Source organism: Xiphophorus maculatus, chromosome 12 (assembly GCF_002775205.1).
Source record: "Xiphophorus maculatus strain JP 163 A chromosome 12, X_maculatus-5.0-male, whole genome shotgun sequence".
Taxonomy (NCBI): Eukaryota; Metazoa; Chordata; class Actinopteri; order Cyprinodontiformes; family Poeciliidae; genus Xiphophorus; species Xiphophorus maculatus.
In genome coordinates this window covers 12,697,969-12,720,885 of record NC_036454.1, presented here as the reverse complement: position 1 = coordinate 12,720,885, position 22,917 = coordinate 12,697,969, and the positions used below count along the sequence as shown (strand labels likewise).

The window sequence follows — 22,917 nt, the reverse complement described above, 5'->3', positions numbered from 1 at the left end:
TATTTTAGTATGTGGCTTGATAGTTTTGATCTGTGAGGAGTGATTTCTCTCAAGACAAACTCTAAAGACAAACTTATTAAAGAACCATTGTTGATCATGAATAAATCAATTTGGTCTTTTTTTAAAAAAACAAAAGGGTATTGATACTGACAAAAATAAAACAATTTTACAAATTTCTAAAAGTTTGGAATAACCCTCAGATTTACCTCCGTTTTTTGACCAAACACAGAATGAATCTGACTTGCTGGATAGCAACTAAAGGTGTAAGCCTGCAAGTTGGCAGTTCATTTTGAGAGGCAATCTCTTCCTCCTGTTTCCCACTTTTACCTCGTCTATTTCCTGCTGGTTTATATATATATATATATATATATATATATATATATATATATATACACTGCTCAAAAAAATAAAGGGAACACTTAACACAATATAACTCCAAGTAAATCAAACTTCTGTGAAATCAAACTGTCCACTTAGGAAGCAACACTGATTGACAATCAATGTCACCTGCTGTTGTGCAAATGGAACTTTGTACAGAACAAAGTATTCAATGAGAATATTTCTTTCATTCAGATCTAGGATGTGTTATTTGAGTGTTCCCTTTATTTTTTTGAGCAGTATATATATATATATATATATAAAGAACAGAAAAGTCAGATTCTAGAGCTTTGTACCCAGTAAACCCTTAGAAAAGACAAAATCTGTTTAGGAGTTTAAAACTAAGAAAAGCTGCTTTTCAGTGCTTGAGGTTTTTGTTAAAGAAACCCAGTTATCTCATCTACTATAGACTGTTTTAATGCTTGTACAGTAGCAGATGCATAATAATGGAAAATCATGTGATGAGGCTATTTTTCATAAAAAAAAGTAATGATATTGTGTTAGAATTTTGATCACCCCTCTCTTCCTGTGTGTGTTCCCAATACTTTCTCTGGCCTTTAGCAGCATGGGTGAGGCATGGCCGTCTACTGTGATGAGACTACATCCAGCAGAATGAGCACATTAATAATATGCAAGCTGGGTTTTAATCTTGTTTTAAAGAAACACTGTGCTTCAGTTTTGCAGTTTTCTGGAAGTTCAAAGAAGACGTTTTTTTTTTTTTTTACTAACAGCCTGATTTCTAAGATTATTATGTTGACTGCACATTTTTATGGAAACAGGATTGAACAGGCTGGTGTAATTGCTCACACTAAAGTCTCATCACTTTCTCAACAGCTGAGAGCCCAGACCCTTTGTACGAAACAAGTAGCGTAGAACAGGAGGATTGTTTTTACCAGTCTAGTGATAGACCATCACGTGTTTTTTATTCTCAAAATATTTCATTCTCTTTTAGATAGGATGGAGGACACCTTTTTTCCATTCAATTTATTCTGAACATGTAATTAGGCAAGTTCAACACATGAAGAAGCCATAAAAACATCCCAATAGATTTCTGTTTGCATGTTTATGGTCACTGTCCTGCTGGATGGTGAAAATTCATCTCCAGTCTTGCACCATAAGCATCCTCTTACAACTTTTTCTTTCAAGATTGACAATTGTCCTAGCTTCCATCACTTTTGACCAGCTTCCCTATTGAACAAAAGCATCCCCACATGGACACCTCAAAAAGAAATCTGGCTAACAAACAAAACAACCGAAAATTGTGTTTTGTTTGATTTCAAAACAGCTGCATTTGCATTGAAATTAAATCAATTATTATTTTTCTAACTAACAAAAATCCTTTAGGTGAGTTAAAACTAACTTTTGTTTTATAGAAACCACCTCAGGGTGAACCATATTCTGACAACTTTGCAACTTCATTCAATCCAAAATGTTACATGTAAAAAAAACCTTCTAAAAAATTGTCTCATCTACTCTACCTCTTACCTCAATGATAAATATTTATCTTCTGTTTTAATAATCACATAATTCCAGAATAATGTGAGCGCCCATATGATGAGGTTTGTCGAAGATTTCACTCAAGGTTTTGTTATTTAGCATTTTTCTTTTACATTAGTCCTGAGAATCACATTTCATTTAGCTTTGTGTTAAATCACTATGCAAACCCAGTGATTGCTTGCTTGCTTGATTTTTACAGAGGAATATTGTTGATTGTGTTGTATGCTCGATGGGTACCTAAGAGGGCCGTAGTTTCAGATTAAAGCTGCTCTGAGACACGATTGGTAAATGTCATCAAAAGCAGCTGTGGAACTGAAAGCATTCAGGCTTCTGAAAGCTTGAGCTCTCCTAGCAAACAACATTGTAATTAGTTTCTCTGTTTCCCCCTGACCAATGTTGAAGAAAGAAGTGCATTAAAATCAAATGAATGATTTTTTTTAATGCACTGCAGTGAAAAACATTGCACAACACTCGCATTGAATTTTGCTTTGAAAAGATGATAATTAACATGAGTGACAAAGCATCCAAATCTCTGTGGACAAATGTCTGCTATAGTTCCTACAGTTGTTAGAAGCAAATACCCCATTAGTATTTTGATTCATTGCATAAATCCTGCAGGAAGTGATTAGTTTATTGGGTCTTTTTGTATTGTTGATTGAGCTAAATATTTGCTGTTGGTTATGTCATTAAAAAATCATGGAGGAAGCTTCTATCATAAAAAAAAAATCCCCTATGCTGATTTAATGAGTTTTGCCCTCACTCGTTTGACTTCACTCTGTGCTACTTGTTTTTAGAGTGTGGCTGACATTCTTAAATGTTAAATGTTAAAGGAAAAATGGATGCAAAGAGGAGAAGTAGTCGAAGAAGCTGGAAGGTGAAACTAGATATGCAAGCTACTAGGATTTTGTCCAAGGGTATTTTGCAGTGTTAAAATGCTTTGTTTCAGTGAAGAAACCTGGGAGTAGTGATGGACTCTGACCTGAACCTCCAGAGCCACATAAAGACAGTTACAAAGTCGGCCTTCTATCACCTGAAGAACATTTCCAGGATTAAAGGACTAATGTCTCAGCCAGATCTAGAGAAACTCATCCATGCATTCATCTTCAGTCGTATTGATTATTGCAACAGCGTCTTCACAGGTCTGTCCAACAAATCAATCAAACAGCTGCAGCTGATCCAGAATGCTGCTGCTCGCGTTCTCACTAAAACCAGGAAGATAGAGCACATAACACCAGTTTTAAAGTCCCTCCACTGGCTCCCTGTAGCTCAAAGAATAGACTTTAAAATACTGCTGTTAGTTTATAAATCACTGAACGGCTTAGCACCACAATACATTAAAGATCTGCTGTTGTTGTATCAGCCTTCCAGACCTCTCAGGTCTTCCGGTTCTGGTCTGCTCTGCATCCCCAGAACCAGAACCAAACGAAGAGAAGCAGCTTTCAGCATCTATGCACCACAAATTTGGAACAAACTTCCAGAAAACTGTAAAACAGCTGAAACACTGACTTCTTTTAAATCTCAACTAAAAACCCACCTGTTTAGAATTGTATTTGAAATGTAATCAATTACAAATTTATGGATGGAACTTGACTTAATGCTTTGTTTTGATTATTGATTCTATATTGCATTGTGTTTCTGTGTTTGTAATGATGTAAAGCACTTTGAAATGTCTTGCTGCTGAAATGTGCTATACAAATAAAATTTGATTGATTGATTGATTGAAGAAACATATGGTTACATATGTCTTCACTCCCATGATGATTAACACTGGCCAGTTACTTGTTTGCTCATGTTAAACTAAAATCTCCAGCATGGGGAAGTGGGATGAGCTCGGATTTTCTTGACACCCCCTCCACGAGGTCAGACCTTTCACATGCTGGGAGTCCATCACCCTCCTGCAGTTCGCCGTCCTCATCCCCTGGAAAGAGAAGAGGTTCGTCTGGGATGTGAAGATGCAGATTCTTCATCCTCAGTTGTCACAGAGGGCTCAGTGTAGTCATCAAAACTCCACTTCTCTTGACACCCCCTCCTTGGAGTTTTGATTTCCCCCATGAGGTGATGAATGTCGAAGAAAACTTGGATCGCTCTGATTCTTCTACAGGAACCTTCGCTGGATGAACTGTCGGTTCTTCAGGATGTGGAATGATTCTTTAGGGAAGGGAAGATGGGCTGAGACAGAAGGCCTCAAAAAAAAAAAAAATTCTGACTGTTCAGCAGAGCAAAGCAAAAAGCATAAGCATCATGACACTTTATCCGTAATCATGATCCTTTGCCATTTTAATCCATCAGGTTGTGACAGGAGTTCTTCTTTAGCATAGTCCAATTTCTTCACGGCCCTCCCAGTCCAAAGCCTTGAAGTTGTTCTTTGAACGGCAACCTTCCTGTAATAGTGGCCAGTCTACTGTAGGATGGCATGGTGCTTGATTCTCTGGCCATCTTCTCGTAATGTTCTGGTTTGCTGTAGCTAAGAACTGGCTTGAGCACTGCTTCCTCATGGACCCCTTTCTTCATCAGTAGTACTGTGTTGAAGTTCAGTACTCACTTTACAAAATCTTGGGCGTTGAATCTCAGCTTGATCCCCGTAGTTGCAGGCCGATCTTGAGCTTTAATCCAAACTCTCTGCCCTGCTTTCAGTGACACTTCGAGCTGCAACTTCCCTTTTTCTTCTCTGAGCAAAAAGGAGAAGTGTCTTCGCCTCCCTGCTTTCTGTGACGTGAACGGAGTTCCTCTGCAGGGGAAGACCTGCTCTTCTAGCAGTTGTCACTGTGTCCATCAGCACCAAGAGGTACTTCTCACCTCTCTTTCCTGTTGTCCCCATTGGTTCTGCTACATCCATGCAGACTGAACCCCATGGGACTGTGCTCTTGATGAACAAACCTTCCATCCGCTGTCCTGGGTGCCCTGGGTAGCTGTGCAGAAAGTTGATGCAGTTCTGTTGAGGTCTCCTCCTTTTCCAAACGATCTGGACGGCCGGCTTCCTCCGGTTTCTTCCCCAGATTTTCCTCCTCGAAGTGATCATCCATCACTCCGTCTCTCCGCCCCACGTTGGGCGCCACTTGTTGTTGCGCAACACCCCCCCCCTCCTTTCTGTCTCTACTCTCTCACTCTCGTACTTCCTCTTCTGAGAGGGGAGATGTGCTACCAGCTCTCCATCTAACGGGTTAATTGAGTTTCCTAAATCTGCCGGGATTTACCCTGTCCAGAACTGAAGTAAACTCTGTTTAAGCTGGTTTCGAGAAACGATTCACCTGATTTTTAACGGCCTACATCCAGGTGTCTCACCCTTCTTCCCTCTGTGAATTAGCCAGACTGAGCAGCCTACAGCCAACTAGTTTCACAGAGCACACCTGTTAACGGTCGCTCGTTCTCTATTTTACAACTTGCATTTGTTATTGAACCAGGTAGGTTTTAGTGACTCGGGCGAGTCCCAAGGATGACGTTTTAAATTTGGGCTACCAGCAACCTATAAAACATTTTCCACCTCTTCCTCTCCAGAATCAAACATCACAGCTATTTTACAACCATCAAAGAACTTTAAGGTGACTCATTAACTGAATGTCCACAACATCTTTTAGATTTTCTTTATGCTAAATATTTTATTAGTAAGGCATTTTTGCAAGGGTCAGTACAGCTTAATTCAGTAGCAGAAATAATCAAATAAGTAAAATCAATCATCTAGTCTATCTTTCCCTACTGCTGACACTGAAAACTAAAAAAGGAACCTTTGAGAGAGACGGACGGAGCCTGGCGCCTCGAACCCCAGACCTGGCACGACGACGAAGAAGGTGCTGCAGCAGGAGGAAGACGCCGATCGATGAAGGCCAGGATCTCCGCAGGTCTGATGATGAAGAAGGTGTTGCAGCAGGAGGAAGATGTTGATCAGCGAAGGCAGGAATCTCTGTAGGTCTGATGAACCTCCTCTCCGCATGGATGGTGAGGTCACACAGGACTTGGTGCTGGCAGGAAGGAAGGCACCAGTTCTTCTTCTTTGTCTTTGCCTTTGTCTTCATCTTTGTCTTTGGGGTCTGAACCCAGCCGATGAGAGAAGTGCGATTTGAAGCCACAGGTTGTGGGGCTGACGGGTTGGTCCCCATGGCCGGACAGTCTTCGGCTCCGTGGCCCCGGCTCTTCTTCAGCTGCAGAGTTCTTTGTCCATCTCTTGGCTCGAAGCTGCCCGGAGGATCCAACGAACGGTTCCTCTTTTGCACTCACCTTTTATAGGGTTTCTGACTGCTTAGACAGATGATCTCATATCCATCACTGTCTTACAGACATTTCCTGATGTCTGTGCTAATGTCTCAGGGTTGCTCAACCTCCTATGTCCATTGCCTGCACAACCTTTCACCTACTCTCTAAATAAGGCGTTGATCATCTCTGCTCTCCTGTTAGTTCCTTGCCTTTCACCTTTCACCTACTCTCTACCTCCAACATATCAGTGATGTTTAATTGCAGTTACACCTTTTACACCATTTCAAGTTCAATGTCAAAATCACATTTATATCACATTTATTTTCTTTAGCTTCTCTGATTTAGCATTCATTTATAATTTTATAACCATAACTTATATCACATTTATTTTCTTCAGCTTCTCTGATTTATCATTAATTTATGATTTTATAACCATAACTTATTAATTATACTTATTATAATCCTAATGTGAGTTATTACAGATGTTTTTCTGAAAAGAAACCAAGAATAATACATGATTCTAATTATTTGATACCAAAGTTACAGTTACTTGTTTTTCTTGTAAGTGTTCCCACAAATGTAAGTGTAAGTATTATTACAAGTAAACCAATATTAATATAAGTATTTTACTTTGAATCTTATCCAATTACTCAAAAATGTTTAGATTTCATTCTTTAAAACTTTCATGATTTAAAATAAGAAATAGTCTCAGCTATTTTTTATAAATCTGCAGGCTGGAACTTACTTCCACTTTTTCCAGGAAACCTGCTTTTCCTGTTTAATGACTCTTTCTGACTGACTATGATTTCTTATGATTAGATAGAAAAAAGTAGAACTAAAGCAAAGTTTGCATGAGACAAAAACAACACACACAACCAGATTTATTTTATTGACACTTAAGTCTACTGTTGGGCCTAGATATCACTTGAGTGATTCATTTTAAAGATAACTTTATTTATTATTACTGTTAAACTAACTTTATTGACACTTAAGTCTACTGTTGGGCCTTGATGTCACTTGAGTGATTCATTTTAAAGATAACTTTATTTATTATTACTGTTAAACTAAAATCTCCAGCATGGGGAAGTGGGATGAGCTCGGATTTTCTTGACACTCACTATTTAAACTTTGCTGCAATGTGCAGAGATTTTTATTTTTATTATTTAACAACAGTTTAAGTATCAGGTATTGAAGCATATTGTTTAAAATAAATTCATACAGTTTTGTAGAAATACTAAGATTAATTTGCAGTGAAATATAGATGTATTGTTAGTAATGAAATGATGGAAAGTGTATTTGATTAACTTGAATCTAGTGCGAGACAGTGAACAACAATTATATAACTGACAGGAACCCACTTTTTTGGGCTACTTTGAAGATACATGGGCACTGTACGGCTCAGTAAGTAGAGTGGGCACAGCATGAGCAGAGACCACATGTTATCCTCAGAGTTCCCCATCACATTACTGCTCAATAAAGCCCACTAATGCCCAAAAGTAGAAAAAACTGAAGCGTGATTTGACTCGGTCAGGGAGGTTTTTATTATTGAGGTTTTATTTAGTGGGTAAGCATATTGTTAAACTAATAATTAGAGTATGGACATGTCAAGAGTGAGATACAAATGATCTCCTGTGCCATATCTTTGACGTCATAAAGTAAAGCAAATATGAAGTGATGATGTAAGGAGTTGTCCCACTGTGATCAGTGGGTTGCCTGTTCGAACCTGCTCCATCTGTCTGTCATGTCCTTGAGCAAGATACTTCATCATCAGCTTTGGCTGCTGGTGGTGGGTGATCAAAGGGCCTGGTGGTGCTGGCATGGCATCCACTCCTCTGTCAGACTGCCTCAGGACAGCTGTGGCTACAGTGTAGCTCACCACCACCACTATGTGAATGTGTGTGTGTGAATCTTAAACATTACTTCAAAAGTAGTATTAGCACTGGGATAACACGAGTTTATAGTATCCCTGTAAATAGTTTATTTTATTATCAGAAATCCCTGTCTGCTTTTATATAGTGTAACTTCTAGGTTAATGTTCTTTGGACAAATGAGTATGCTTTGGAATATTTGGACACCAGAAGAGAAAACGCATATGTGGCATCAACTAAATACAGCATTCGGTAAAATAAGCTCATACCTATTGTAAGTCCTAACAGATCACCTCCACAGACTACCCTGTATCAGAGGATGTCTGAGAAAAATGTAGGACCATCTGTAAAAAAAAAAAAAGATCTATCTATCGATCTATCGATCTATCGTATATATATGATATACAGTATATATTATTATTCAACATTATTATATATATAATAATGATAAGTGGAACTTACAACATTACAGCAATCCCAAAATGTAACAGTAAATCCACCAAGGACTGGAAAGAAGAAATGGAAAGTCAATATGAATAAATGGCCTTGAGGAGTAAGACAAGCTATTGGATGACAAGATGTTCTAACCTTTACGTTAGTGACAGAACATCATTGTTTTTGATGGGGGTTTGTCAGGTCTGGTTGGGGTGGTAATAAATTCACTGAGCTGGCAAGGAAGAAAGAAGTTTAAATGTGCATATGTATTCACAAGTGCTGTGGTCTTCTGTCTCCTTGAAAAGGACACCCAATCAGATAATCAGCAATACAACCACACAACCAATTCCCCAGCCAAAGAAGCAAGCACAAACAGAAAGCTGCAACCACACAGTTGTAAGCTTTGTAAGCAGACTGCAGCTCAGGTGATTCAACATGTACTTAGCACCTGAGCTTTCCAGTAGATCCTCCAGATTGTTTTCTTCCTCCTTATACTGGTCTGGTTGATTAAACTAACCACCTGAAAGGATAAGCCTCAGTTGGGTTCTTTTTGTCAGACCAGGAATCAAATAATTAATCCAATTTTGGAACCTGCAAAATTGGATTTTTTCCCCCTGTTTTATTATGAATGTACAAAGATTTAGCTTCTTGTATGATCAAATATTTCTCATATGCTTTAAAGCTAGGAGTTTTAGTCATGAGGCGAGGCTGTAGAGCAAAATTAAATGACTAATTCCCACATATGTTCTTATTGACAGACTAGAATTGCCTAAGTTGAGTCTGATCTGAAAGCCAAACAGTGTTTCGTACTTTCAGTTGATCAAAGACAATTTCATTTAGTGTGCTTATTGCAAATATTTCACTACTGAATGGATAGTTTTATACAAATGAAAACTGTATATTCACAAAGGGGCTTAAGAGCAAATAAATGAATAAGTTATGACCCTATTATTACTTGTACATGAATGCACCAACAAGTAGAACATCAGAGGGGTAGAGAAAAGCTCAATCACAGCCTCAGTTTGAAGTATTGAGAGAAAGCGTAAATGCCTCATAGCTTTACATTGAATGAGACGAAAGTGGAGCAGATGTCAGAGTTGTAAGTAATTGGGGTGGGAGGGGAGAAAAAGCACTGTACGTCTAAACAAGCTCTGGTGAGTACGTTTATATTTCAGTGTGAGAGACAGGTAAACAGAAACAATTTGCAGAAAGTTAAACTTACAACTTTATCCAGTTTAATCTGAATATCCAGAAAGTTTGTCATTTTAGGACTTTGAATCTCAAATGTATATAATATTTTGCATGGAACATAAAGCTTAACATGCTTTAAGTAGTTTTTGAAAGTCTGTATTGCCAGTTAGACATCTCCAAAGAAGGAATACAAAACTGGTCCCTGAAATGGCCCCTTAAGGATCAAATGAAATGGGCTTTAATAAATGGAGCTGGATAAGGGAGTCTCTCCGCCACATGAGGCATAATATAGATGTACAAAGAAAACTCTAAGCCAGCTACTGCCTTTGTCTATATTAATGTCTGTAATGGATCAACTGATGGGTCTGAGGCAGCTGCTCATTCTTCATTTCAGATGGAGCCCTATTCTGACATGAGTTTCATCCAATAAAGGCTTCATCAGTCTGTAATTGGTTATTACACAGCGAAGTAGGTACTAAAAGGGAGCAAGTACCACACAATCATCACTAATGGAAAACCCTAACAACCAAGTAGAATCGATCTGCGCTGACTATGTACTTGTAGAAAAGGTTAATAAAACTACTTTAATGCATCATTGATAATAATACATTGACTTGTCATGTATATCACAATTTATTTTTAAATATTATTTTAAAGGTATTATGAGGTGGTGAATTGTTTCTCGTCCAAATACAAACTTATAATGAAAACTCAGCTGCTTATTCTGCTGTGTTAGTAATTGGGTCAATGACATGACAGAGGTGTGACAAGTGACTTTTTAACTATTTTGAGAGACATTAAGAATTTGAGTTGAAAACAGTTTAGATGTTTGAGTTATAGTTTAAGTGAGGACCCGCCAGGCCACAAACCATTTTTGGATAGCATAATGATCTCACAGCATAGTGACACTGCATGAGGTCTCAACTGATACTATTGGGGTTAACCCAAAAAAAGCTTATCTCTTCCAGACTGCTGAGCAATAGGTTTTTCTGAGTTCTTCTCTCTGATGTTTACTAATGATATACTGTAGAGAGAGCAGCACTGAACCTGGATTCATTTTATGGCTAGCTGGTAGGGTGAGGCTCATAGTAAGTCTGTCTACCTGGCGATTATTTTTGGCAGAGCTGTAGGGGTGATGCAGCAGTCCAACAATAATGATTGGTGGGATTTGGAAACTGTGATGGAAAGCATCATTCAGATACACAGTTCTTTTCAAAACAGTCACTCAAGATATATTTGGTGATGAAATTTAGTTATTAAACTCTGCTCACATTTTTTTCCTTAAAGACAACGTCCATGTGTTTCACTCCTTCCAAATCTCTCTGAAATCCATGCAGTCTTCTCAGATATGGCTTAAACATTTAGCTGTAAAGAATAAAAGTGCAAAGGTTTTAAGTGCTAGGGTGTGAATACATTTAGGCTTAACTATAGATTGGATGTTAAAACCCTACTTGCTGTGTTATGGCTCTTTGACTTGAATGTGAGAACTGTTCCTTGATGGCTTGAACCAGTGGTTGGAACAAAAATTAGATTATTACATTACCGTGTTAGTATCACACCTCCAGTCCCATGAATTTTCACCAGAGCTCTTTTTAAAGAACATTTACTCTCCAGTTACCTTTGCATAAAATTCTCCATTACCAACAGATGAGACAACTTGTCAAAACATGTTAAGCATAAAAGACAGAGTTGATCTGCTTGTATTGATTTCACTGCAACAAGGTTCAACCTGTGGGAGCTGTGATTCTTAGATCATGTGAGTCTCTCATGCACAGCCCTGAACTTTAGCTGAAAGAGATCCGTCATAAATAAGAACAGGATAATCAGATAATACTGAGGCTCTGCAGTGTGCTTAATGGCTACAGTTTTTCTTTTATCGATACTGTGGTTTCAGTGTAATATCTAATCCTACAATGAACCTTGAAATGTTGGTTTATTTTTACGTTTACCTTAAAATGTTCACATAGATTTGTGAACATTTTATGTTACAAGTTTGTTACGTATTCTCTATCTAGAGCATCACCCATGTTTTTAATCATGCAAAAATGTATTCTTATCTTTCTAGAAATGTAAAGTAAATAAAGCTCAAATATTAAACTACAGCAGGTATTAAGCACAGTAATTACTGCCTTGTTGCTGATGGTTTGGTTACATGTGAGAGCAGATATGTGCATCAAGTCTCTGAATTTGACCTTGCCTTAAGGTAACAATAGAGGAGGAAATAAGGATAAATATCCCTCTCCTCCTCCCCACCCCTCTTCTTTTTTTTTACTATCATGAGGTTCAGATAGGGTCAGGCCCACCACATCATCTGCAACCACAGCAGTGGCAGAGCACATGGTAAGAGGAGAGCAAATAAAGGACGCAGTAGATGAGCAGTGGGAGGTGGAGAGGTAAATGTTGCTGCTCTCCAAGGAGTCGGTCACTGACATTGTATTTTTTTGCGGAAAGAAAAACAAAAAGTAGGACATTTGCATCTGTAAAGGAACATGATGATGAGGGACTAACGGGCAACTGCAGTGAGTGAGTATGTGTGTTCCTGGAATGAGATTAAAACCTTTATCTACAATACTATTATACAGTAAATCCAGTATAGTAGTATGTCCTTGAAGGGCTAACGCTCAATAATTCGACAGATGAACATTACATATGTTATCATATTTCTGCCTCAGGAGGAATACAATGATTTAAAGTGGGCGGAAGAAAATCTTTTTTTCTTCCAAGCGTCCCAGTTGTCTCATTCATTTTATGAATTATCCTGTCATGGCAGCTGGCGTAACTCACACTCTTAGCTACCACTTGGCGCCCTCCTCCCATTCACACATCCCCAGTTCAATGCTAAGCCTCTTTTGTCTTTTTCCCATGCGCTTGTAGATTGTCTTGATCTCTTAATGGTGCCTAAAGGTGGACAGGTAGAACCATCTTGCAATTAGTGGACAAACTAATTATTTAAATATTTTACATATTTAAATAATTAAATGCTAAGTATTTTGATAATTAAATGTAGCCTGAATTCAAACCTTATAGTTTCACATAAAATGAAATCTTCAGTTAAACAGTGAGTTGATGTCTGCTGTTCATTTTTACTGTGCTCTTCTGGGCTTGATAAGATCAGCAGACATAAATCTCTCAGCTTTAATGTTCAGCTCTCTTTTATTCCCATCACTTAGTAGTTCACATGTTTTACCACTGTGCTCTTTGTTCCAATGGTGTAAAATCTGATAGAAGCGCTTGTTAAAAAAAAAAAAAGTGGCAAAGAGTTTTTGCCCGTTTCTGCGACTTTGCTGAACTTGTAAAATTATGATAAAGCTTACTCCTGGAAGAGTCAGTCATGTGTATCCCAATGATCCTGAGTTTAGCGTGAGTGCAGACGTTAAGATCACAGCAAGTTGACCTGCAAAGTTGCGTGACATGATTTGCAATAAACACAAACAGTTACACAATGGAAGACATTTTGTCATTTGGGGTAATCCTGGTTTGCTGTATTTTCTTGTCAGCACAAAAACATATACACTCTGAAATTGGACCACTTTGTTGATTTTCCTAATAGCTCAGAATACGCTCAGTCACTGTTTTCAGTTTTTACCAATGATGAGTTCAGTTCTTGAAACCAGTAACGCCTCCTAATCAATCAGTGACTAGCAGTTTTCTGAAGTAGAACTTTAAGAGACTTCAATGCTTCTCTTGTATTGTCACTGCAAAAAAGGATAACTTCAGTTATCAGTTTGTAATCTCAAGTTCACGTGCACTTGCATACTGCACCGAGAAAATAATGTGACGAAACTCTGAGTAGTTTCAGAAAGGAAGGTTGTTTTGTATTTACTCAAATTTTTCATGTTCTATAGCATTTTTGAAGATCTGAAAAGTGTGACCAGAAATGCTAAAGACTCAGATACTTTAGTAAAACAAGTACATTTTCTATCTAGAAGTGTTTTTATTTAAAATAAATGTGAAGTTTTATTCATCTCCATAGTCATATATATGGAAAGATGTTTCTTGATGATAATGTAACACTCTGAATACAGATTTATTTTTTCTTTTTTTAAATTGCATACATGTGTTTTGGAAATATCAGCTGTTTGTCTTTTGTTTTATTCGTTGTGCAGTTTCTGCATGTCTCGGAAAGGCAGGGTTTTTTGTTGTTGTGTGGTTACAGTGGGAAATCTTTATATGATGACTTTTGGTTGACTTGGTTCTCTGTATTATTAACCTTTGTTATTACACATCTGAAATTTTAAGTTTGACCTTCGTATTAAACAACAAAGAAGATTAGACCATTGTAATTTAAGACATCACTGAATTCTGCCTTAGAGCAACCAATTGAAAACTCCTTATAGAAATACAACTAACAAATTGCCTTGCCATCATGGGATAGGCAGGAGTGTAACTAACAGCATTAACACATCCCTGGTCACAGAGACTGCTTCACAATACCTTAGCCGCGAGCTCCACACAAAAATACATAATAGAAAAACCCAACATGGCCATTCTTGATGTTTTATTCACTCTCTGTATGTCTCTCCAGAGGGGCCTCTGTTCAGTCTGATAACTTTTTGATGTGACTGCAGGCGGTTTTTGCTATTTTGGACTGCTGTAGGCTAGTGGCTATTATTTGCACAGAAATAGTTGAATTTGACTGAAATACCCATTGGTACGTTAAAACATTGATAAAATATATTTGGAGTTAATCAAAAAAGCAAATTTGAATATAAATGAAATGTTCATTGCTATGAATATGTGAGGATCACAGTACCAATTATGAGGGTGCTTATTCCTTGTCTGAATGGATTACACTTATTAAAACATACGATTGTGTATGTTAACTACTGTTGCATATTTTTGGATCTTATAAATCAGCTATGTATCCCAGCTTGTGTAGAGTTCCAGTTAAGGACTTTTTTGTTTACAACAAAGGATAAACATATTTAAAATATCTATTTTTTGTTGTTGAAAGCATTTATTTTAATCTTGCCATTTTTAGTCTCTTACTCTGAACTTATAGGGACCTCAAATACTGTATTAATGAATTTGAGGTGGGTGTGGCGCAGATATAAAGTGCAACATTCATGCCATGAACAGCACATTATTATCATGTAAAACATGTCCTTTCTGGAAGCATGTTGATGAACCAATCAATCATTGCTGAAACAAAAAATCTGTATTGTTCTGACTAAAGATGTATTGATCAGTCTTTTTCTAGCTGATTGTAGATTTCAGGCTGTTTCAGGACAAGTTGTTTACATAGCTTTGAAAAAAGAGAGTCATCTGTTTTGAAAGTCATAGTAAGGAAACTACAGGAGCACCACCCATCTCTCTTATTAGGCAAATGCTTTTTTTGTCTGTCATTTTAACCAGCTTTAATCTCCGAGCACTGTTTGAAAATGAGCAGAACAACTACAACAAAAAATAACATTTTGTGCAATATTCACATTCACTTATAAAAGCTGCTGCTTAAGTCTGCAGGATCAAAGCATCCCTCCCTAACCTTAATCTGATTTTCCACATACTCAAAACAAAAAGCATCAAAAAATGAGAAAAAAGCAGGAATTCATAGTGATTTTTATGAGCAGGGGAAGAACAACAACACTTTTCAGTATTTGACCTGCTGATCACCAGTAAGACATTATTAATAGAAAATTGACCAAGTTCCATTTCTTTATAATAGACTGATGTGGCACCAAATCTGACCTTTTAAGGTCATGATAAGCAACAACTACTGCCTGATTCACCACATTAAATAGTACTGTGCTGTTTCTTGTACTGCATTGTTTAGAAAGATCAAATCTAGCGGTAGGTGCAGAAACACACAGGACATTATATTAATCTATTTCTGAAGCCATGTTAAACTCCATGTTTTCTTGAACCTGTTATTAGTTGGTTCAATTTGATTATCCACACACATGGCTGATTACAGCCTGACCTATTGAATTAGGACAGGAATTCAGGTGGAGTATTATGTATTTTTTGTTTTCAGGCACAAACAAAACATACATACAACAGAAGGTTTCATAGCACCTTCTGTTGCTATGAAAATGGTGCATATATCAAGAACAACTTGATATATGCACAAGTCATGTTCATATGAACAACCATGTTTGACTTCAAATCATGTCCGCATCTGACACCTTGAAATAGGCCTCTGTCACTTTAAGGACCTCCTACACTTTCTGACTCTCCACCTTCAGCACATCATCCCAACATTGTTTCTCCATGCTGTCCTTCCATGCTGTTTACAAGCGTTGTAGTTTGTATAATAAGCTCAGCAGGGGCGCAGTTCCAATAGGTGTTTGCTAATTGCTGCTACAGCTAGTCTGGGGAGCTGTGTGTGAGTTGAGGGAGTGTGGATTTATGTGGAGCAGGAAAAGGACTGGTGACTCTAAATAAAATCTGTTTGCATCTTTACAAAATTATTTACATCAGGCCACAAACTACAGAGATACCTGTCAGTCTTGACTGAAATGCTTAGTCCCTTATTCACCACATTAATTACTACTATGCTGTTTCCTGCATGTGAATTGTCCAGTATATGTCCAGTGCTACGTAAGGCAAATATTCATTTTCAGAACTTCCATCCTTCCAGGAACTACTGTGTTTAACACCATGAGTTATTTTCAAAGCCACCGTGGTCTTCTTGTGTTTTCTTCAACCCTTGCTCCCTCTCAATCCCAGTTCCATGTCCCTGTGGTCATTTGTATTCATCCACTTTCATTTGCTGTCACCCCGCTTCAGTTACAACGTGCTCTGAGCTCCCCTCTCACTTGGCAAGCTGTTCTGCTACTTTTCCACCCTCGCCCCCCTCAGTCCCCTTCAGTTCTTTCCCCAGCCCTGCCCATTTTCTCTCATCATGGCTGGCTGGTCCATCACTGCACTGTGTCACTCACTAAATAACAACTCTCACCGTCCTCTAAAACAAGCATGACTGAACCTGAGACACCATTCAGCACACAGAGATTTTGGTGAATCCTTTGAATCAATCCCCGTCAGGCTCTTTATTGTTTCTTCATTTTCTCCTGGCAGTGAAGCCTGAAATACTTCCTGAAGGTTTTAGCTTAGTGGGTGATTATTCAGTCTTGATGCACACTCACTTTGAGTGGGCATGCTTTACATTAGTAATAGTTTTTCTTTCCCTTCTCTGGCAATTCATGGATGACTTACAGATTTGGCTAATTAAGGACAAAGCTGGAAATTTGCACTCTAAAATGCAGTTTTGGAAATCAGAGCAACAAATGATGCCATCACTGCTACATAATTATTTTGGTAGACATGAACCTCTTTGCACATCTGCCAAAATGCATGTGTGTGTTTTAAGCCTGCGGAGACAAAGGGTGTGACCTTTAACTGTCAATGGGCGAGGGACCACACCACTGTCCCTCTGAGGGCTGGGTACTGCTGCTCCAGCCAAAAATCTGTCCAAAAAATATTCTCGTTGGGCCAGAGGTACCAACAGCATAGACTAGTAGCTCTCTGTTTAACAGAGATGAAGGCATAGAAAGCAGAAATGAAAAAAGTGTAAAAAATAAGATATATTCATGTATTAAAAGTAACCTGCAAAATACCTTTTGGGTATGGAGTTTCAGACCTAGAAAGAGACAATCAGTTCCTTCATAGGAATAAAAGTGAAAATGATGGCAGTTCTCACATTCTCTTTGCTTTCAGGTGACATTTTGTGCAATTGCACCTAACATAATCTTGATAAAATTTAGCTTCTTTTTTCTGCTAGGCAGTTTATCTGGGGTAGAGATGCAAAGCTGCTATAATTCATTTATAATCCAGTATCCTGGAGATTATTATTTTCCGCATGAAACCCTTGGGAGCTGCTGATAATTATTGTGGCACGGTTTGTCATTTGCAGTATCCCCCCTCTTCCACTTGAAAGAAAACAAGTAAATTTTTCAGTTGTGGTTAAAATTTCTTAAATGAACCCCATTTAAATGTGTAGACATTTTCACACTATTTCCAAAATTAACAGGAAACAGTGGCACTGTTTGTTCATGTTTATGTTAAATAATGAGTTGCCATTTTATAGTGGTGCTACTACATTTCTCTGTATAAAATAGCAGGTATGGCTGGTCAAGGTCTAAATAGGGCAGCATTTTGACATGACAAAGAGTAACAGAAGTTGCAATAGTATAAACATCCACCTAATTGCTGGGCGCAGCAGATGGGGGACAGCTTGCCTCGACATGGATGAGAAGTTTTGCTGTACATGTTTCTGATAACTTTTGAACAACTGCTGCCATCTGTTGGCCAAAGATAGAAACTAAATCAAGACATTAAAAAGTGATTTCTCTGGTACTGTCTAATTTGCTGCACTTAATCAGCTGAGAGGGTTTCATCATCAAATAATAATGATCTCATTCACTGAAATTTTACTTTTCTGTTATCTGAAATAAAATGCTGGGACCTAACAGAATTTTACCTCTTCTATGTACTGATAATTTTCTGTAGTAGACCTATTTCACAGGAAGTGTGGCTTCTGAAGTGGTTGATTCTCTTCATAAAGAATTTGACTTTTAATGTATTTTTTAAGAAAAGATTTAGCAGCAATGTAGTGTTTTCAAATGTAACAAATAATTTTATTTGCTTATATGCAGACATTTATCAGCTGCAACATAACTTTCATGTCATCATCCACAGCTCAGTGATAATCTGTTACTTTTGTGTTTTGTTTTCAGAAAATATAATAAATAATTATAGCATTTTGCTGATGCTGCATGGTGTTGCAGTGGTTTTCACTGTTGCAAGTAGCTCTGGGTTTGTATGGCAGCTTGTGGTTTTGCTGCAAGGAGTTTGCATCTTCTCTTGCATGCATGGATTTTGATTTATGCATCAAAATCCATGCATTTTGATCTCTAGCAAAATATATAAAAATAATATCTGAAGTATCAGTTTGAAAAAAAGAATTTTTTTATTTTAATAAAAAAAATAGCTAGGCAAAAATTATGTATTGGCTAATATTAAAATGACTTGGCTTATAATAAATGTTAACATCAAGTCTTTAAGTTTTAAAGTGACTCATGAGCTTTAACTAGTTGGAACAATGATGGTAATTTGTTTCACATTTTAAAAATTTTCTGCCTCCAAAATATGATGATATGTGGCCTATTTTTAGTCTGTGGCTTTCAACTTCAGTGGAGCTTTAATTATAATAAAATTGTATTTCTTAAATTAATGTAATATTTGCAAAATTATTTTTTTCCCCTAAAATGTTTTGCTGTGTTTCCTGAATTTACTTCCATCCATCCATCCATCCATCCATCCATCCATCCATCCATCCATCCATCCATTTGGTGCCTATCTCCAGCCAGGCGGAGTACAACCTGGACAGGTTGCCAGTCCATTGCAGTGCAGCACAGAGACGGGACAAACGACCATGCACGCACACACTCACACCTAAGGAGAATTTATGCAGACCAATTAACCTGACATTTTTGGACTGTCGGAGGCAGCCAGAGTACCCGGAGAGAACCCACCCATTCACAGGGAGAACATGCAAACTCCATGCAGAAAGACCTCGGGCCAGGAAACGATCCCAGGACCTTCTAAAAATAGAGAAAAAAAATAAAAAAAATAACTATAATTGTGTCTGAATGCATCATTCCAGTTTCCTGGATAGGGAGTTTTTTTAAAGATGTCCACTTGAGGGAGACAAAGCTACATCAGGACAGTTGATGTATTTTATCTGTAAGTGATATTATATTAGGTCCTGCAGTAACCTGCAGTAGCCCTTACCTGTCAAGTGATACTTGTTAAAATTGAATTTCTAGTGATATCCTCAGTGTGATTTTAAAGTGTGTGACACAGTTTATACTTATTCATCAGCACTGTCACATAACCCATCATATGTCTGTATGCTGTAAATGGTAACTATAGCAACAGGTAAACGTAGTAAATCTTAGTCATCCTTGACAGCCTCATGTGAGTGAACTCTGCCAGTAGCGAACCAGACTTCAGGCTGTGCTCACTGAGGTGACGGCATGCTGTGTGCTGCCAAAAGAGAGCCGCCCAATCTGTTGAGGTTAAACAATATTTTGCACAGCACTTGTGGAATACGCATGCAGATTTCATGTATTAGTTGAACACTGAAGTGTTGCGGTTTTTTGTTTAGTTTACACACCCAAGAGAGGGAGATAAAATTGAATCAAAGGCAAGATGAGTACATATTGGGAATTTCAGGGGGGGGGGGTTTAGGGGTAGAGGGTGGGGTAGGGGGGTTCTTAAATGACTAAAAAAGTTAACAGTTATAATATTTGCAAATGCAATTTCTTTACCACATAAGATGCTGCATTGGTGAAATTAGTTTTGTTGTTCAGAGACGTTGGCAGTTGTTTTTCTCCCTAAGGTTTTTTATCTTGCCTTGATCTGAATTTCTGTCAAATTATGTTACTGCTGACCTGAAATTGATGAATAGAATTGGTCTATGGAAGATTTTTGACCCACTGTGCTAATTTGCATTATTCCATCTTTATAGCAGCATTTATTTAACTTCAGTCCCATAGCAGAAGTAATTAAACTAAGGGAACTAAACTTAGTTTTTTAGTCCATAGCACCAAGAAATTATTTCTTCTGTACAGCTATGTTTGAGTGTATGGATCTACTTCACTTTCTGCAGATTGGCTTTTCTCTTCTTCCTTTTGTTCTTCCAGCCTTCAGTTCTTGACAAATCCACTTGGCCGTCTCCATCTATGTTGCCCTTGGTAACCAGAGGGAAATGCTCATGGACGTCATGCACAGCAACAAGCTGCGGTTATGAGAAATATTTTATAAAGCAGAGGAGGGGAAGAGAAAATCAGTCAGGAAGCAGAAGCCAAATGGGAAAGTGTGGAAAGGAAGTGCAAAAATAATCTGAGAAACATTATGTCTAGTGATGGATGTTTTCTGGCTGATAAAGAGTAATAGACATAAGTAGCTGTGGAAAAAAGGGTGGTAATTTTTTGGATTGTCATTGGGTTTTAATGTAACATTTTGGTGTGATTATGTTGACCAATAAATTTACAAAAAAGTCAATATTAATTTGGATTGGGAGATTATAGTATGAGCTGCCATACTATAATCATCAGTGTTTACTCAGATTACAAGTGAAAACTATCCATATTTCTGTGTAGCTTAGGTTATCTAAGAGACGGTTGCATGTGAGCTCATTGCCAACAGTGACTCACTCTTTATGGAGATTAGAGAGTCATGTGAGTCTGTCTTTCACAGCTCCTCCTACAAATTTCTCCTTTAGTGACACTGAGGAGCTTATCGTACTCACCTTACTCAGATTCCATTTACGGTTCCACAGTCTCACTGATGTAGCTTGAAAGTGAGATCCTACAGAATGTCCACATTATGGCTAAAGTTCACAAACACAGCTTTGACTATGTGAAACTTCCCTCATGTGTCAAATAAAACTGCAGTTGTTGTGGAGTAATTAATAGTTAAACAGTTAGGTAAATAGGGAAGGATTTTTAACCAGCATTATGCCAAAGGAAAAAAGTATAAATCTAGATAGAATTATTTATTAAATAGGTGTAATGTCAGTGTCAGCTTGAGAGTATGGGATTTCTGTAGACCTGGTTTTAATATTATAAATATTGCAGATGAAACAAGGTAAAAGACTCCAACACAACTCAGAACATATAGCTTCTTAATTTAAGAGTCATTTTAAAATAAATATCTACTATAACAGTGGAAGCATCACAAACTTTTAATAGCTTTATAACTACCAAAGCTCTCTATTGATGTAGAAAACCTGCAATCTGATGCTTATCAGACCCCCGCTCTATTTTCCACGTCATTTCGACATTCTTTCTTCTAAATGACAAATACAAAACAGACTACTAGTGCAGTAAAGCGTGTAAGAGAAGACTTTACTTTTTGAAGTTAATCAGTCTCTTGGACCTGATGATTAGTAATCCATGACTCCCTGTCTCCCTAAAGTATCAGTATGACATGACTTAGAAGCCTCTGTCTTTTACCCAATTTTCAGTAGGCTGAACGAGGACTTTGTTTTTTTATCTTGCTGCTACACATGGAGGATGTAAGGAGAATGTTAGGGGATATAACTTCATCTGCAAAAAACACTGTAAGAAGCCTGCACCATTGAGCATCTTGGATGTTACCAATAGTATAAAAACTAAATGCTATACTTACCCAGTTGTTTAGGAGTGATGGCAAATGTGATCTTTAAGGTCTATTTTGTCTTACCTTTCAAAACTTTGGATTTCAAAGAAAATGCAAATTTAGCTAAAGGAGAGACTTTCAAGGTCCCCCTCCTTCAAACTACATCACTAATATTATTTATGCAAACTTTTTGGTATTGCTTTGCTTAATGACCCATGCATGTCTTGTTGATACTGTGGAGTTTACCTGGTTTAGATATGTGTAGCACCACATGTTGTAATGTTTCAGTTGCCTTGTCATTTAAAATGCTAAAAGTGTGAACTATGTTCTGCTTTGAGAGTAGCCCACTGTAAAAAGAAAAACAAAGAAAAACAAAACAAAAAAGCCTCCCGGAGCTTTGCAGATAACACTGACGCTGTGGAGCATATTTGGATCCAGCCCATGACAGTCTGAGCTCTAAATATTCATGGTCATACTTCCTTCTTTTTTCTTTTGTTTTTGTTTTTTGTTTGTTTGACTCAGACTCTGTCTCTGTCTGTCTCCGTCAGGACCTTGGGGTTTAATTCACTGATTCTAGTTTCATTATTATTCTGTGTTCTTTAGTCTATCTGATTAGATTAACTGTGTTTCTGTTTTACTTTAGTTCAGTCTGTCTTAGTGATTTTAGTTTATCATGTTTCTTTCTTGTGTCTAGATATTCTAGTACTATATTATGTTCTTTATTTCAACTCATTACATTGATTTCTTAGTCCCCTGTGTACTCTCTTTATCTCTCTCGTGCTTTCTGGTATGTTTTTTCCCTCATGGCACAAACTCCCATGAGAAGTTCTGGTGCACCCCACGGCCCTTTTGAGGGCCCCTCAGAACACACCCCACATTTTGAGAAGCCCTGAGCTAAAGCCTACTTGGACTTGATCTGGGAACCTACAGCTTTGAGAACCGTTCATGTAGCCTACTGTAAAACAAAAAACAAAACAAACAAGCCTCCCAGACCAAAGCCACAATGTGTCTTATTAAATATGCTAGCATATTGAAAAATGCATGTTTCACTGTAAACACAAGAAAATAAGAAATATTTTGTGAACCATAAACTACATGTCTCCATTGTTGTGTTCCTGGTTTAATGTGTGTGTAGTAGGATCAAAGAAATGCAATTCAGTGTTTTTTTTGTGTCAGGGCAGATATATTTTGTTGTAATGTCACTACCTTGTTTTATTTTTCTTTTTATATTTAAAGCTAAACTTAGTGTTTGGAA

At 37.6% G+C, this 22,917-nt stretch overlaps 1 protein-coding gene across 2 annotated transcripts in view; it reads left to right on the top strand.

Annotated features, from left to right (window-relative positions):
• The window catches only part of pde4d (phosphodiesterase 4D), a 220,575-nt gene that overhangs the window by 87,747 nt on the left and 109,911 nt on the right, over positions 1 to 22,917 (top strand). The window lies entirely within an intron of this gene.